The following is an 18,451-nucleotide window of genomic DNA, read 5'->3' on the forward strand; positions in this document are numbered from 1 at the left end:
TAAGAGCTGAAGCAGATAATCCTTTTTTGATAGGAAGGGTTCACTGACCTTTGCAGGACATAAAGTGTGTCTTGTTATTTTTATATGAAAAAGTAGCATTTTTCCCAGCCCATATTATATATAAATATAGCCCTGCATTATACCATGCTATGTTGCATCATGGGCTATTTTTTACCCATGAGAATAAACCAGATTATAGTCTAGCTTTTTCACAGGGAGATGCGTGCAACCAAATTATTAATGCATACAAATACATTTAAAATGGGAGTCATTTGATGTAATTGTAGCAACTATAGCTATATCATAAACTTTAGGATGATTAATTGTCCTTTAGGGAAACATAAACAGTTTAAAATAAAACATCATTGAACAATTAGGCACTGTGCCCAATCCAATTATTTTTTGGGAATCACAATTTTATTGTCACATAATTTGTTTGTATGTTTTTTAAACCTCCAAATCGTATAGCTTGTTTAGATTTCTTGGAATCCTGGAAAAAATAATTCATTTCCTGGACACATTGGAATCTAGACAACTTTTCCATAAATTGAAACAGTAAGTATAAAGATTCAGCATTAGATCTCAAATAAAATATTTTCCAGTCCCACTAAAATATAGCTATTTCCCTAGGCCTCTCTGGATTTTTCCTTGATAGATATCCTTTTTTTCTGGATTAACAGAGGATTGTGCTTCTTTATCCACATCCTTCTCTTTGTGGACAAAACAAGCAATTGCTTAGATTCTTATCCTGAAGTAGAATAATAGAAGTGAGAACTCTATTTACATGTTTCCCAGTGTTTCCTGCTTGTCTGTACTGAGCAGCAAAACATCTGAAGTAGATTTTCTGACAAATTTTCCCTAAATAAATTGGGAAACCTACTTCAGGAATACTACGAAATACTCCATTTCTGATTAGTCATGATGGGGTAACAAAATAAGAACTACCGAATTGTATGCAGAACACGTATATCATGAAAGTGAATCAAAGTCTTTTGGAATAATGACTTACAGTATATAATATGTTCTGTTTACCTATTTAGAGAAATATTATCTACTAACTTGTCAAAATTATCAGGTACAGATCTTCAACACAATTAGTTTGAAATACATACTACTCTATCAGTCATACCATTCTTACAAAAAGGGAAAGGACCAAAGGGACCAGAAGAATAATTGAAGAAATTCAGATACTGAGAGACAGTTTGGTGTGGTGGTTAAGGCACCAAAAGTTAGAAATTGGGAGACCGAGAGTTCCAGTCCCACCTTCAGCACAAAACCAGCCAGGTGAACTTGGGCCACACATTTTCTCTCAGTCCCAGGAAGGAGGCAAGGGCAAACCGCTTCCGAAAATCTTGCCATGAAAACTGCAGGGACTTGTCCAGACAGTCATCAAGAGACAGCACAGATTCAAAATAAGGGGAGGGGGGAGAAACCCAGACAATGGATTAATGAATAAATCACAGCTTCAAATATTGAACCTGCCCCAAAAAACAGTATAGGATTAAAGAGGATGTATCCAGGCCTTGAGTTCCAAGACTAGATTTAGTTCCTTTAAGCATTTTTTTTCCTTTCAAAATAGAACGATAACAGTTTCCAATACTCAGCATTTAAATAGCAGTGAAGTAAAGTCAAGCACAAATAGTAAATAATTATGCATTACAGCTGCAAGAATCAGCACGCACATGGATAATTATATGTAGAAAAGGCTAAAGCATTAGAAAAACTTGCAAATGTGAAGTTGCCAAATAGTCATACAATAGAAGAAAGAGAGGCATTGTCAGGCAGTTTTCAGGAAAGAGACATGAGTATTACATGCTTGTATTTCTTTTCCTAAAGTTTGGTTTAGTCAATTTGGATTCTTAAAACAACATATGTACATAGAAGAACAACTCACAGTTTTCTGAACTTTTAAAAATGTGCATTTGCCCCAAGCTACTCAAAACACAGTGGTCAATACGTCCACTCACTGTTAGTCAAAAGCCTTACTGAGATTTCCCAACTCACCTATTGTTTTCTTTCTCATTGTTTGCAAATAACATGTGCAATTTATAACAAATGTGGATGATTAAACAAACTAGGATGGTTAAAGGCTTGGAGACTAAACATATGAAGAATGGTTGCAGAAACTGGGTATGGCTAGTCTAGAGAAAAGAAGAACTAGGGGTGACATGATAGCAGTGTTCCAGTGGTTGAGGGGCTGCCACAAAGAAGAGGGGATCAAATTATTTTTCAAAGCACCAGAAGGCAAGCCAAGAAATAATGGATGGAAACTAATCAAGGAGAGAAGCAACCTGGAATTAAGAAGAAACTTCCTAATAATGAGAATAATTAACTGGTGGAACAACCTGCCTTTAGAAGTTGTGGGTACTTTATCACTGGAGTTTTTTTAAGAGACTGGACAGCCATTTGATCTCCTGCTTGAGCAGGGAGTTGGATTAGAAGACCTCTAAGGTCCCTTCCAGCTCTATTCTGATTTGATTCAATTTCATGTTGGCTCCATATGTTTCTGCATATATAGTGCATTTAATTGACATGGATTTCTTTTATTGAAGAAAAGAAGAAACAGCTACTGAGCAGGACATGGGGGTGGACATAGCAATAGATATCAAAATGAAATTGCCCCAAAAGCACACAGCTTCACAGTTAATGAAGACTCACCAGCTAGATTAAAATAAGAGACATTTGACACACAAGTCAAAACATGGGACTTTCCCCGGATGCTTATGAATGCCTTAAGGGTCATTCTATAGTGGCTTCTAAATTGTTCCTGAAAAACAATCTTTCGGAAACAGCAGGAATATTTTACCTCTAATATGAGTTTATGCTGTATTTTCTCCACCTCCAGCTCCAATTGCCTAATTGTTAGCAGTTTGCACATTTGGGTGGCATGGAACAAGGAATGCTACAAGTCATAGGAACATAGGAAAGGGCAGATTCCCAAGTCCGACCTTTGGTCCAACTAATTTGATATTATCAATGGCAGGGATAGAGAATCAGGGTTCATCCATAATTTATGGCAGGGATGCCAAACTTGATTTCATTGAGGGCTGCATCAGGATTGTGTTTGACCTTGGAGTTGTGTGGGCGTGGTCTGGCTGGAGTGGCTCCATTTTCAGCCCTCCTGCAACCCTCTGCCAGTGAAAATGGAGCTCACTGCAAGCCGGTCCTTTGCTTTCTCCAGGCCAGTTCTAAGCACCCAGTGGGCCGGATGAGGCCTGCGGGCCTTGAGTTTGACGCCCCGATCTATGGCTATACATTGTAGCCAAAATCTTGCTTACTACTGTAAATTATTGTAGCTGTTTGCAATTGGAATGTAACAGGAGATTAGTCTCTATAATTCAGTGGCCTCTTCTGAAGCTGTGGGGGAAAAGGCTGGAACCAACTGAGACTGGTAGCTTGCCCAAAGTATATGTCCTAAACAAAAGGACTTAAATTTGCTTCAATGAAGCAGTTCATGTCATCCTCAACAGCTCTCATGGTATCAGAGTGTGAGGATCTCGCCTCAATTTTTCCCAGTGGTAATATATGCCTAACTTCAGTGCTGCTTTTCAGTTCCTTCCAATAGTCAAGCTAGAAGAGTTGTTTGTGTAAAGACTGTGTACGTGCAGAAACCTCTTTTCAGCTTTTAAAGGTGATGGAGGACAGTAAGGAGATGAGATTGCAAAACAGAACAAAACAAGCAACATGGCTTCTCCTCCTCCTCCTCCTCCTCCTCCTCCTTCCTTCTTGTATCCTAAACTCTTTTGGACAATTCTTCTTGCAATCTTGAAGTACAAAGAAGAAAGAATGTGTAATGTTAAGGCTTGTATCCACAGTATCATTAAGATACATTTGCCTATATTTGGGACAACTTTGAAGTTAAGGAGAAGAATCTTTGTAAAAAAAAAGTCACAGAAGATACACCCAATGTCCAAAGTTTCTGAAAATACTTGCTATTGGCATAGACTCTACCTTGAAGGGATAAATAACCTGAAGAAACAAATTATGATAACTCTGTTTTAGAGGTTGAGATTTTAGCTTTTATTGTAATTGCCTGCATAGCATAGCATCTTGGCTTCTACAACCTATATTTTAATTCATTTATTTTTCTTTGCCATGCATTCTATTGATTTATTGATGTATTTCACTGTGCTGCATTTTTTAGTCTTTTAATAGTTTTGCAATCTTTCCAAAGAATTCTTGTTATTGGGTGGATTAAAAATATAATAAATAAATAAATATGCCTCTTTCATTCCACAAATGGACAGACATAAGCTTCCAGTAAGAAGCAATGAAAGCACTATAAATACTTGTGGGTGTGCTTTCCTTTGCTTCCCTTATAGGAAAGGAGTTTAGTGTTGAAAATATTTTAGTAATGTGATCAGAGGACAGTAGTGGGAAAGAATTTTTCTCTAATGTGTCTTGCAATCAAAATAAGGAAGGAAGATCTGAGAGCAGAGAGAATATTTTTGTTAATCAGGATGTAGCATGTTCCAGCATGTGGATGTCAATATTATCTTCTTTTTTTTAAAAAAAAAATACAACATGTTTAATTGCTGGTGTTAAGGAATTACTTTACTTGCTTAGTTTTAATTATATGACAGTTACACCTCCCCATTCTGAATTATTTGTTTGTCAATGCTTTTCTCTATTTCTAGCAAAATTTCTTACGTTGTTGTTTATCTTACCTGACCCATGGTCACATCTCTCTCTCTCTCTCTCTCTCTCTCTCTCTCTCTCTCTCTCTCTCTCTCTCTCTCTCTCTCTCTCTCTCTCTCTCTCTCTCTCTCCTTCCCTCCCTCCTTCCCTCTCTCCCTTGCAATATCTGTGGGAAAATGCTCTCCAGAAAATATCTCAAAATCTGGAAAAAAAAACCATCTGTGATTCTCATTGCTGTGTGTATCATTTCAAACAAAGACCAATAAAAAAGATGTGATTAAGAAACTCCATCTGATGGAATATCTTTGTTCAAAAATCATAAAAAGTGTTAAAAGGTCAGCAAAAGCAAGCATTGACACATTCCTTCTTTAACTAACACAGATGAATCAGTTTCCTTTAATTTCTTCGGAAAGTGAATTATTTTATTTATATAAACTCTAGATTAGAAGTAAACACCTAGGGCTATTAAGTAGAACTCCAGAAGGGAGAGAAATAAGACTATTATGGTACCATCTTCTCCAGCTCTGTTGTCTTGATTTCATCTTTGATTTTTCTCTTCTTTGAAGCCATAGTCAATCTGTCATTCCAGTTGTCGCCATACAACAATGCAAAAAAGGGGTCATCACATCAGGCATACTGATCTATTCTCATTGTAATGCTTCTTTCTCTGATCATTTCTTATCTTACCTTGATTCCCTCTCATTTAATCAGCTCTCAGTCATAACTTTTACCAGCTCAACAACCCATCTGTGACACACAAGGAGCCACCAGATCAGGGGTGGGTTCTAACATTTTTTACTACCAGTTCTGTGGGTGTTTCTTATTTTGTGGGTATGGCTTGATGGTCATGTGACAATTCTTTAGGATTTAGCAGAGGTACTGGTCTACCAGGCTTTTAACTGCTTGCAGAGCTGTATCGGTCTACCCATTTATTTTTGCAGGCACTGGTCTACTCATTTATTTTTGCAAGCACTGGTCTACCCATTTATTTTTGCAGACACTGGTCTACTCATTTGTTTTTGGAGGCACCGGTCTACCACCAAACTGCCTTTTACCACTGACCAGCTGTAGGGCAGCCCTTTGAAGCCCCGCAGCAAGAGTTTAAACAGTTTTTTTTTATAGCCCATCAGCTGGGACTCAGGAGGCAGCAATAGATTGGGGGTGGGGCCAAATAAAAGGTAAGAATAACAGGGGGGGCAGAACCGGTTCGGTGATGTCATATCGTCACCGCTACCGGCTCGGCGGAACCGGGCGGAACTGGGAGGAACCCACCACTGCACCAGATGTACCGTTGAAGCTCCTGACTGGAGGAAAACGATATTTAGAGATGCTTCCCTGAAGTCTGGATTTTTTTAAAAAAATATGATACTCTTTTCCAAACCTCTTCATTGGCTTTATGACAACTCCCAAAGCCAGTACCTTATCTTCAAATCTCCTCATGGAATTTTTTCCCACTGTCATATTTCCACCCCTAATTTTCACGGATTCTACAGTTTAAAGGTCTCCTGCTATCCTAAAAGACTCTACCCTTTGTTCCAGATTAGTTACCCAATATATCTGTGTTACTTCTTCAATTTTTCACAGATCCCTTCAGAAACTTACAACTTCCAATAAATCTTTGCCACCATTTCATTGTAAAACCCCCACATGTAAATTTCACCTCTAACATATGCTAAATGAATGCAAGATCTAAACTTAAGCTACTGAAGTGCATTTTTCTTATTTGTTTCCCTTTCTCTGCTTTCCTTAGTCCATATTTTACATTAGTGAAAAGTCTTTATAACAGGGATCTATTCTCTTGTACTCTAGAAATCTGTAAAGTAATATAAAAACTTGATAGTAGGCAGCATACTATTATTTGTAAACCAATAAAATTCTATGGTGGCAATAGAGAATTGTCAATACAATGGCTTGTAATATGGAAATGGATATAATATAGCATGCCAGCTGCTGATTCAAATCTTTTATATGGATAGAGACCAAAAGGAATATTTTGTTTACCAAGTTGCTTTGAACCTATTCCAGTATCTCCTAGAGCAACAAGTAATGTAAACCAGGCATATATAGATGAATATATAGTATGAAGAAATAAAAAAGAAAGAAATCAAACAGCCCATAATCTTGGAATCCAATAGTCCTCATCCAGTCCCAATTGCCAGTGTATTGTGTCACTGCAAAACAAGTGCCAACCCTCAGTAAGAAAATGCCTCTGTTCCCATGTCCAGTCAGTTAAGAGTCACTCAAAACCTCTCTCTTTGAGAGTCTGCTGTAATGATTCCAGACAATTTTCTATCATTCTACTTCCATTAGATTCCTACAGCTGTATGATATTGATTACAGCACATAAGGATTTCTGAAATACAATTCCCTCCTCTTTCACTTAAAGGATCGAATGAGAGAGAGAGAGAGAGAGAAGTAAAGAACCCAACTCATGGAACCCAGGTACTATAAAATAGAACTGATGAATTAAAGACTTTGGATAATATATTCAGTGAATATAGAAAGCTCTAGAAACTCAAACTACTAAACTGAAGCATAAAGGATAAATACAGAAGATGGTTGTCATTCTCTTGGAGATGATCTGGCTATGAATCTAAGGAATAGATGGCTTCCTTTCTGAAACTGCTTTTCCAAGTATAGATGTATTAGTCAAGGTGAGTAGCACAAAATCATTTGACTTTTTTAAAAAAAATCATCTCATTGGAGATGTCACTGAATGAACATGACAGCTATAGAATTTATCTAATTATATTTATAATTATATATATATATATATATATTTTAAAAAATATCCATTAGGTGCCTTTGAGTCTGCAATCTCCTGGTGACTGCCTGGACAAGTCCCTGCAGTTTTCTTGGCAAGATTTCAGAAGTGGGGTTTTTTTTTGCCGTCTTCCTAGGGCTGAGAGAGAGTGGCCCAAGGTCACTTTGTGCCTAAGGCAGGACTAGAATTCACAGTCTCTTGGTTTCTAGACTGGTGTCTTAATCACTACACCAAATTCTCCCTCATAGTTATAATTATCTAATTATATCATTTTCTACTATTTGTATTAGCAAATAACATTTTTTTAAAAAAACAAAGCTATCACCCAGGAGTGGGTTCTACTTATCTTTACTACCAGTTCACATTGTACCCACTGTTGTGGCCCGTCAGTGGCCTGTGCAGTTAGTAGCTGATTCTGACAGTGAGGAGTCTGGTGTGGTGCTGCGCCAGCAGCCTGTGCAGTTGGCACTTGAGTCGGACAATGAGGAGGCTGGAGAAGATGTGGTGCCAGAGGCGAGGATTCAGCCAGGGCCTTCAGAACCTCCAGAAGCTCCCATAAGTGAAGAGGAAGAAGAGGAGGAGCCTCTTCTCGATGCACAAGCCCACAGAGCTGCGAAAAGGCAGGAGTGGCTCCTCAGGATGAGATCTCCTCGAGAGTAAGACTTGGGGCTAATTGGCCACTCCCATAGCCTATTTAAGGAAGGACGACGACTGATTCAATTTGCAGGAAACAACATTCAAATTCCTTCGCATCTTGATTCCAGAAAACGTTTGATTTGGCTCTTGTTTCTCTCTTATCAGTTTTCCTGAAAATTGCTTCTGGGCATTCTGCCAACCACAGTAAGATTATGGTTATCTGAAATACTGTGCCTCAGAACTGAGTTATTATTCTTTGAATTCTTGTCGGTTGTTAATGAAGTTAAATTAACAGCCCTTGTTCAGAAAAGACTGATTTATTGTACTTGTGTTCGAACAACTACTAAGAAAGCTCATTAGTAATCTTTAATTAGTAAATTAAGGTTTGTACGGACTTTGTGTGTGCTGCATTCTTTGGGGTCCGTAGTTGAGGCAGAACACCCATGTGTGCTCTCTTGCTTTGCTTGTGTGCACGCTCGTATGTTTCTGCGCATGCGCAGATCATTTCTGATGACGTCCGGGTCAGTGGGCAGAACCTCCCACCGGTTTTACTACTGGTTCTTACAAACCGGTCCGAACCGAAGGCAACCCACAACTCCTATCACCTTCCTTTCCATCAGTGTCATCTTTGCAGTGTTATCTGCATTTGAGGCTTTAGGACTGCAACATCACTCCTAGGTGGCCCTCTAACTAGCTGGGACCACCCGTCCCTGTGGATCATAGCCCTGGAAACTAGTGGATCTTTTTTACATTCCAGATGGAACTGAGGTTTTCTTCTAGGACTTACTGAATAATTCAATCAAGGCTTTGTTTGCAACCTGGAATAGGTGCATGACTGAGGCCCTGCCCTGGACCACTTCTATGTGGCTTCTGTGTCCTGCATCCTGGGAAATCTTTGATTTTCTGAAGAGCTTCAAAAGATGAAGCACTATGCCTGAAGTACCATTGGAAAAAGGCAAATAGTGAATCCAACGTAACATGATCGAGAGCCTATATCTGATTCTACATTGTGGTAATAAAAGTGGTGAAAGGGCTGGGCTTAGGATCATCTTCAGGGCCACAGTAAGGAATATTCCCACTATCAAGCAGATTTGCTCAGAGTTGAACTCTGATTGAGCAAGTCCAACTGAGTTGCTCATGCAATCTTATGAGGTTATCTGGGTTGAGTCTGATTCTGTGATGTCCAAGAAAGTGGAAAAGGTCCTTCTATCTGTTATCTCAGCCACCTGTTTATTAGATTCTTGCTGCCTTTGGATTCTTAAAGTGCTCTGGAAGATGACCAAGAGATTGTTCCATGTGGTGGCATCAGAGAGAGTATGTTCCTACAAGCCTTGAAGGAGGCAGTGATAGACACCCACCCTACTCAAGAGGACAATCCTCCATTTTGAACAATTATCATCCAGTCTCCAACCTTCTGTTATGGGGGAAGGTTGTGGAGAATGTTGCAATATTTTCAGGATCAGACTCAATAAAGATAATAGAAGTTATAGGTTTAAATATAATTCTCTTTAATCATAATAGGCATTCTATATTCGCTGAATATTCAAGATAGAAGCAAGGAAAATGGGGAGGATGGCTCCTTTTATATACAAGGGGCGGAGCCAGGAATGGGAGTGGTAAAATATGAATACATTAAAGCTCAAGTAATAAGTTAACCCCTGATGTTCCATATATACATTATTTACACATTAGAGAATAAGGCATTTACATCTGACAAATCCCCCTCTAAATGCCGGTTCGTTATACAACACCAGTTACATTCAGATTCAGGACAATATAATACATATAATTTAGAAGTTAAATATTTGTGTTGTTTAGAAGGTAAGGGTTTTGTTAATATGTCAGCTAATTGTTCAGAAGTATCACAATGTATTGCTTTGATGAATCCGTCTTGAGATAGTTGTCTCACGTGCTTAAATTTTATATCAATATGCCTGGACCTTTGTCCAATTGCATCGGATCTAGAAATTTCAATGGCCGCTTTATTATCTTCATGCATAATAAATGGTAAAGTAGGTTTCTTCCAAACATCTGTGATCAAATCATTGAACCATACAAGGTTATTTGCAGCTTTAGACAAGCAAACATATTCTGCTTCTGTGGTAGAGGTGGCTACCAGTTCTTGTTTACCAGTATACCAGTAAACTGGACAATCGTTCAATAGAAAAACATAACCAGAGGTACTCTTTCTGCATGATGTATCACCAGCCCAATCTGCATCAGCATAACAAGTAATTTTTGGTTCTTTGTCATTATTGGGTTCCAATATTAAACAAAAATCTAATGTACTTTTCAGATATCTTAAAATTCTTTTGACAGCTTCCCAATGATACAAGGTTGGTTTGCTTACATATCTTGACAATAAATTGAGAGGTAATGCAATATCTGGCCTAGTCCAATTAGATATATAAAGGAGTGAACCTATAACTGATCTGTAAAATGTGTTGTCTTTAAACTCAGGGGAAGATTCATCATTGTTTCTAAGAAAATCAGTTTGCATAGGTGTGTCACATGTTTTGGCATTATTTAAGTTACATTTGTTTAGGAGTTCAATGATTTTATCTTTTTGAGTAAGTTTGAATCCCCTTTTTGTTTTGTTAATTTGTACACCAAGGTATTTATTCACTCTACCTAGTGATTTCAATGAGAAGTGTTCGTTTAACTTATTTACAAAGATTTCCCTGCTCTCTTTATGCTTTCCAATATATAAAATATCATCCACATAAATTAATACAAATTCAATATGATCATTACTCTTTTTTACAAAGAAACAGTTATCAGCAGTGGTGGCGTTGAAATCCATGGTCTTTAGTACTTTTACCAAACAATCGTACCATCTTTTGCCAGATTGCTTCAATCCGTACAGACTCTTATTTAGTAACCAAATTTCGTTCTTATTAGTGTATTGACTGTGTGGTGCTCTTACATATATTTCCTTATCTAATTTTGCATGTAAGTATGCAGTCTGTATGTCATATTGAAACACGTCTAGATTGAGTGCAGATGCTACTACAAGAGCTGTTTTGACACTCTCTGTTCTCACTGTGGGTGAATATGTGTCAGTATAGTCTTCTGGATATTTTTGTGCATAACCTTGTGCAACTAGTCTGGCCTTGTATAAGGTATTACCTCCTTCTAAATTCTTAATTTTATAAATCCACCTGGTACCTATAATTGTTTTATCCTTAGGTGCGATTGCAGGTGTGAATACATTTAATCCTTGTAAACTTTTCATTTCTTTTTCCATAGCTAGTTCCCATTTTTCTCTTTCTTCACGGGGAAGTTTCAATACTTCCTCATATGTATTAGGTGTTATTTGTTCTCCATCCATATGCATAATATAATCTTTGTATTTATTTGGTATTTGGTTTCTATTATTTCTAATATTTCTTTCAGGTTTGCTATGGTTGTCATGCAAATATCTGGCTTCCTTTTTTGTTAATGTGTCTGTCTTTATTTTATGCTGACTATTTGTCCAAGTTTTGGTTTTGTTCTTACTTTTGTTAATATTTTGATTTTCTGTTGTTCCTTCCTCGCAAGATATATTATCTTTGCTTTTATTAGGAAAAATTTCATTAAGGTGCAACTTAGACCAATTGGCCTGCTCATGAAACACAGCTGTTCTGGATACTATAAATTTGTTATTATTATCGATGAATCTGTACCCTTTGGTTCCAGTTTCGTATCCCATGAATCTTAATCTCCTGGATACGTTTTCTCCCTTTCTCCTCAATTGTTTAGGTATGTGCACGTCTGCAGTAACTCCAAATATGTGCATGTGTGCTAATTTAGGTTTTCTATTGTACATCACCTCATATGGTGTCTTATTTACAATACTGGACCATGTTCTATTTTGAGTGTAATTTGAATAATGTAAGGCTTCTGACCAAAATTGTTTGCCTAAACCAGCATCCTCTAATGTGCATCTAATCATGGTTTGTAGTGTGGAGTTCTTTCTCTCTGCAATCCCATTTTGAAAGGCAGAAAATGGATTGGACGTGAAATGTAGCATCCCTCTATCCTTTAACCATTGGGAGAATTCTTTAGACATGAATTCACATCCCCTATCTGTCATAATTTGTTTTATTCTGATATTATGTTGTGTTTCTATGCGTTTGTAGAATTCCTTAAATTTCTGAAAGGTTTCATCCTTGTGCTTTAATGTGTAAACAAAACCATAGCGACTGTAATCATCCACTATTGTTAGGAAGTAACGTTTTCTATAGGTAATTGATGGAGTTAATGGACCAACTAAGTCCATATGTACCAAATCAAAAATATTGTTAGTTGATCTGTTAGATTTTTTTGGTCTAGGACTGGTTTTTAGTTTGGTGGATTTACATACTGAGCATTCTAAATAATTTTCACAATTTTTTATTTTTATACCTTCTGCGTGTTCAGTCATTTTTTGTACTACAGGAAAGCTTGCATGTCCTAACTTCCTATGTAAGATATGAGCACACTCATCATGAATTGGTTTACCTATTTTTGGTTTCTTCTCATTGTGTGTATTTTTGTTATCATGAGTTATTTTACATTTATCATTGTCACTGTTACTGACATTTTCATCATCCGCTTCAATACAATCTTCCATATTTGAATCAATGTTATGTAACCATCTTTCTTTGGTTATCAGATAGGGTAGACCCCCTTTTATCATCACAGTGCCTACATTTGTTTTGTTCTTTTCTATAGTTGCTTTCCCCTTTGAGAAAACTATATTGATGTCAGATTCTCTGCTTAGTTTTATAGCACTTAGTATGTTGTGAGGTATTTCTGGGATTAATAATACCCCCTCTATTTTCCCTAAACCAGGCAAGGTCACATTTCCTCTGCCTAATACTTGAACCTTTTCTTGATTAGCTACCTTTATCACAAACTTATCTTCTGTAAATGAAGATAATATACTTTTGTTATTAGTGGTGTGATTTGTTGCACCAGAATCAATAAGCCAATTATTGTTCTCATCTTGTTGTGTTTTGGTGCTGTCTTGTTTATTTAGCCCATTTAGTGACCCAGATTTTCTCTCTTTTGAATTTTCTCTACCCCCTCTACTTTCTCTGTAGTTTGGTGGGCTTCTATATTTGTGTCTATCTGTGGAAGATTGTCTGTAATTGTATTTGCTCCTATATTCTGGCCTATGTCTCTCCCTTGGGACTTTGGGACAGTCTCTTCTACTGTGTTCCCTGGATCCACAATTGTGGCATCTAAAGACCTCATTATATTTATCTTGAAAGACTACTTTCCTAAAAGATTTGTGTTCTGTTTGGTTACTGGAACGATTTTTTCTTGAATTGTCTTCTGCTATCAATTTGTTAGATAGATTTTCTATTGATAAATATCCCAAATTAATGGTATCTAAGTGTGACATAAAGCTATCCCATGATGGATCAAGTGAATTGATAATAACACTTTTCATAGTTTGATCTGAAATCACTTCCCCCCTCAATTGCAGCTCAGCTCTTATTTTGTTTAGATTTATCAAATGTTCACTTATAGAAACCCCTGGTTTCACTCTAGAAGAAAAGAAATCCTTAGACATTCTCGTGGTTGTGGCTACGCTATCGCTGTGAAATAGATTAAACATGCATTGAATTATTTCTGATACAGTTAGGTTTGGTTTGATGCTATGATACATTGCAGGAGACACGCTAGAAATTATTATGAAAAATGCTCTATGATGTAAACAGTCTATTTTTAAAGTCCAAGGTCTTCTTGGAGGACTAGTTATAAAGAATAGTAAATTTTCTTTCATAAAAATAACCTGAAGCTGTTGGTACCACTCTTGTAAATTAATGCCATCAACTCTAAGTTTTGGGAAGTCACTGGGTAAGTTCCCCACATTATTTTGTCCATTACTTACAACCTGAGGCAGTCCGTGGTCTCTCAAGTGCAGGAAATTACAGAACGGCATTGGGATGCTTGTAACGAGTCTGCGCGGTTCTCTGGCCAGTTCAAGTCTTTCGGGGCCGTCTACGTAGTTTTGCACATGCGCGTTGCTCATTTCTTCTTTGGTGCCGTTGTGGAAGGTTCTCTCCATTTCAGCTCTCTCGATCCGCTCCTCTTCAGATGAGTCGGTCTCTGGCTCGGTTTTTGGGGCTTTGGTGATGGCGGCGGTTCTTCTCTTTCTCTTGTGTGTGCTGGCACTCGATTCTGTCTGCGGTGTAGGACGGAATCGGCATGGCTCTCTGGGCTCGGGTGTCATCGTTTTCGAAGTCAGGATGGGAGCGTGCAGGTCTTGAGTTGTCGGTTTGATTGCTTGCTTCTTCGTTGATGTCTTAGAAATTTTCAATCTTGGCCCAAAAGCAGCAAAAAGTGTTTTCATTGCTGACTCTACTTGAGACTTTGTTAAATCGTCTTCACTTTCTGATTTTGGTTCATCTGAAGAGTTTGAGACTTCTTTTTCACTTTCTTCGTCTGATAGCGTTTTTCGCGCCAGAAATTTTGAACTGAGCGTTTTGATTGGCTCTGCTTCACTCTCTTTTGAAGTTCGTTGAAACCAAGATGGCTGCCGTTCAAAATTTCGCGCGGGGTCACATCTTTTCTTTTTTACAACTATTTTCTCAGTAGTCATTTCACTCACAGTTTTTTGATCTTTGGGTTTTTCTTTAATGATGTTTTTCTCTCTCGCTGCTCCGCTGTTCCTCAGCATCTCCTGGAGGTCCGCGATGAGGCTTTCATCATTCTTTTGGCTTTTTAGTATTTTTAATATTTCTGACCTGAGTTCGTTATTTTCTATCTCGATTTCTTCCTGGTCGTTATTTTCACTCATCAGTTCTTCTTCTTCAGTGGTGTATTCTTCGGATTCTCTCGAAATCGCATTAGTGGATTCGTTGATCATCTCTTGATCAGTTTCTATTTCTTTGCTGTAGGCCCTGGTGTTGGGCCTATCTTTCTTGGACATTTTTAATTACTTATTGAGTCAATTAACCATCCTCTGCTACCAGCTTGTTGCAATATTTTCAGGATCAGACTCAATAAAGATAATAGAAGTTATAGGTTTAAATATAATTCTCTTTAATCATAATAGGCATTCTATATTCGCTGAATATTCAAGATAGAAGCAAGGAAAATGGGGAGGATGGCTCCTTTTATATACAAGGGGCGGAGCCAGGAATGGGAGTGGTAAAATATGAATACATTAAAGCTCAAGTAATAAGTTAACCCCTGATGTTCCATATATACATTATTTACACATTAGAGAATAAGGCATTTACATCTGACAGAGAAGATGGCTAGACAGTATCTATAGAGGATTTTGGAGGAAGTAGATTATTTGGAAACATTTCCGTTGGGTTTCAGACTAGGATTCAGTACAGAGATAGACCGGATCATACTTCTTAATGTATACTGGTAGAGCAAAAATGAGGAGCCAACCCCCTCCTAGTATGGCTTGATCTTTCATGGTACCCTTCTGGACTAGCTGCAGGAGTTGAGAGTGATTGATATTGTGTTGCAGTGCTTTTCCTCTTTCCTCAGTGATTTGTTTCAGTTAGTGTTGGGGGAGTAGAAATTATGTCCACAGCCACTCACTTGTGGGGTGTCTCAGAGTTCGACATTCACCCCTTTCCTATTTAACATCTACATGAAACTGGGTGCAGTTATCCATTGGTTGAGGGTTTGGTATCATTAATACGCTAATATAAAGCTGATACCAAGCTTTATATCAGAACTCCAAGCTATGACCATGTTTGGTCCCCAGGGTCAGGACTATCACTCTTAGATGGAGCAGCACTCCCCATTTGAGATTGGGATGCAACCTACAGGACTCATAGCTCCTGCTACAAAAGCAAGTGGCAGCTGTGGCCAAGGCAGACTTTGAACAGGTCCATCTTGTGCACCAGTTGTGCCATTTTCTCAGTCAGGAAGTCCTTCAGACAGTTACTCACACCTTGGTCATCTTTTGACTGGATTATTGCAGTACACTCATGGTGCTGCTTTTGAAGACTATTTGGAAGCTACAATTGGTTCAAAATACAGCAACTGGATCAATAAAACATAAGTTTCAGCATATACATGTGTTACTATTGCTATGGAAGTTGTACTGGTTGCCGTTTGGCTTCCAAGTGCAATTCAAAGTGTTGGTTATTATCTATAAAGTCCTATATGGCATAGGGCCTGGATATCTGAGGGACCACTTATCACCAACAGTGGTGGAATTCAAATTTTTTTACTACCGGTTCTGTGGGCATGGCTTGGTGGGCATGGTGTGGCTTGGTGTGCGTGGCTTGGTAAGCATGGCAGGGAAAGGATACTGCAAAATCTCCATTCCCTCCCCACTCCTGGGGGAAGGATATTGCAAAATTTCCATTCCCACCCCACTCTGGGGTCAGCCAGAGGAAGTATTTGCCGGTTCTCCGAACTACTCAAAATTTCCACTCCAGAACCTGTCAGAACCTGCTGAATTTCACCCCTGATCTCCAATAGCTTTTACTTGCTGGTATATTCAGGCAAAGTGGGTGTGCTCCAGAACTCCTCTGTTGTCATTTTATGGGATTAAGGAACCATGCTTTTTCTGTCATGACCCCCACCCTCTGGAACATAACCCTCCAGAAATACAGACAGCATCTCTTCCTGAAGTTCTGAAAAACCTGGCTTTGGTCCCAGGCCTGGGGTTAATGTATAGGGAGGGGCTGTTGTCGTTGGTTGTTGCTCTTATGACTGTTTTAGTCCAGGCTGTCCATGTTATTTTAGATTTTTAATTCTTATTATTTTTATCTGATTTTATATACTTCCCAGAGTCTGTAGGAGTAGACAACTGTGACAAATATAAATAAATGAATAATAACATAAAATCACTCAACATCAGGCTGAGTTGTCTAAGAAGGTAACAGCATGCCTGAAAGATAATTTGGAGGGTACTAGAGAGGTGGCTAATAGCTAAGGTAATGAAGAGCTGGAGGTTTGCAGTATTTTTTATAAAAAGACCCCTTTCTCCTATCAATATGGACTCTCAAACTGACAGGACTGTCGCCACCCACGTATCTCTTGAAATTCTCTCCAGTCCTTTGGAAAGAGAATCTGAGTTTGGAACTGGTGAACAAAAGTTATGTTTCGAAGCTGTAATGAACTTAGCTGTTTGAGTTCTAGTTACTCTTAGTTTTCTTTCAAAAATGGGGATATTTGTGTGAGATTTTAAAGGACTGGATGTCCTGAATTGCTATAGTTGCCTTTGAAATCAAGACCCTCCTCTGTCTACTGTCAAACAAGTGAAACTCACTGCCTAGGCCACCTTGAAGGCACGTCTTATTGCCTCTATTTACTTGACTATTGAAACACCTCATTAATAATGCTTTATTGTATACGTAATTTGGGAATCACTTTGTCAGAGAGACATAAAACAGTACACTGCAGGCCAGTTAGAACATATTGGCAAGATTAACAGAAAATAAAAATCATGGCCATATTTCAGGGGTGAAATGCTCCCGGTTCGGACCAGATCACCTGATCTGGTAGCAATGGCAGCGGGTAGTTCAGAGAACCAGTAGCAAAAATCCCTGCCCCCCCCCCACCATGCCCAGCTGAGCTGCATGATCATCAGAGGCTTTTTTAAATTATTTTATTTTTAAAAGCATTTTTTCTACAACCTCTTCCGATGAAAAAATGCTTTTAAAAGTAAAAAAAAAAGCCTCTGATAATTGCGGGGCTCAGCTGGGATCATCAGAGGCTTTTCAAAGCATTTTTTTCTACAACCTCTTGGCCAAAGAGGTGGTAAAAAAAATGCTTTGAAAAGTCTCTAACGTTCCCAGCTGAGTTCCCTGATTGGCAGAGAGGTATTTTTTAAAGAGCCTCTCTAACGATCCCAGCTGAGTTCCCTGATTGGCAGAGAGGCATTTCTCTGACGATCCCAGCTGAGTTCTCTGATCGGCAGAGAGGCTTTTCAAAGCATTAGAAAAAATGCTTTGAAAAGTTTTTTTTAAAAAGTTGGCCATCCCCACCCCTCCCACCCCCCTCCCACCAAGCCACACCCACAGAATCGGTAGTAACTGTTAAATAGCTCATGCAGGCATAAATTGGACGAAGGTTGCGTTTTAACTGAACACTTTATTTAACTACAACAGACATTGGAACTGCGAACTGAACTGAGGGAAAACAGACAGCCTCATAGAAAAACACTTCACTTGTCAGAGCATAACCAATCAGGAACCCCGGATACTCCCGCTTAAAGGAGGCCACGCCTCTAAACCAATCCCAGAGTGGCGTCCCCGGTTGCCGGGGCCTCCAAACACAACACTCCTTCACCCCTGGTTTGAACAGACGTAGTCCTTAAGATACTCTGGGCGCCTGCGCAGACAAAATGAATGTCTCAGCGCAGGCGCAGCTGTGGCAGTGGAGGGGGATGGATCGGTGTCAGGAGTGGGCGTGGCCGGTGAGCCATCATGGCCTATGGGAAGATCAGGTACTGCAGGTAAG

Source organism: Pituophis catenifer, unplaced genomic scaffold (genome assembly GCF_029215685.1).
Source record: "Pituophis catenifer annectens isolate HBS135680 unplaced genomic scaffold, rPitCat1.0.hap2 SCAF_1, whole genome shotgun sequence".
NCBI lineage: Eukaryota > Metazoa > Chordata > Lepidosauria > Squamata > Colubridae > Pituophis > Pituophis catenifer.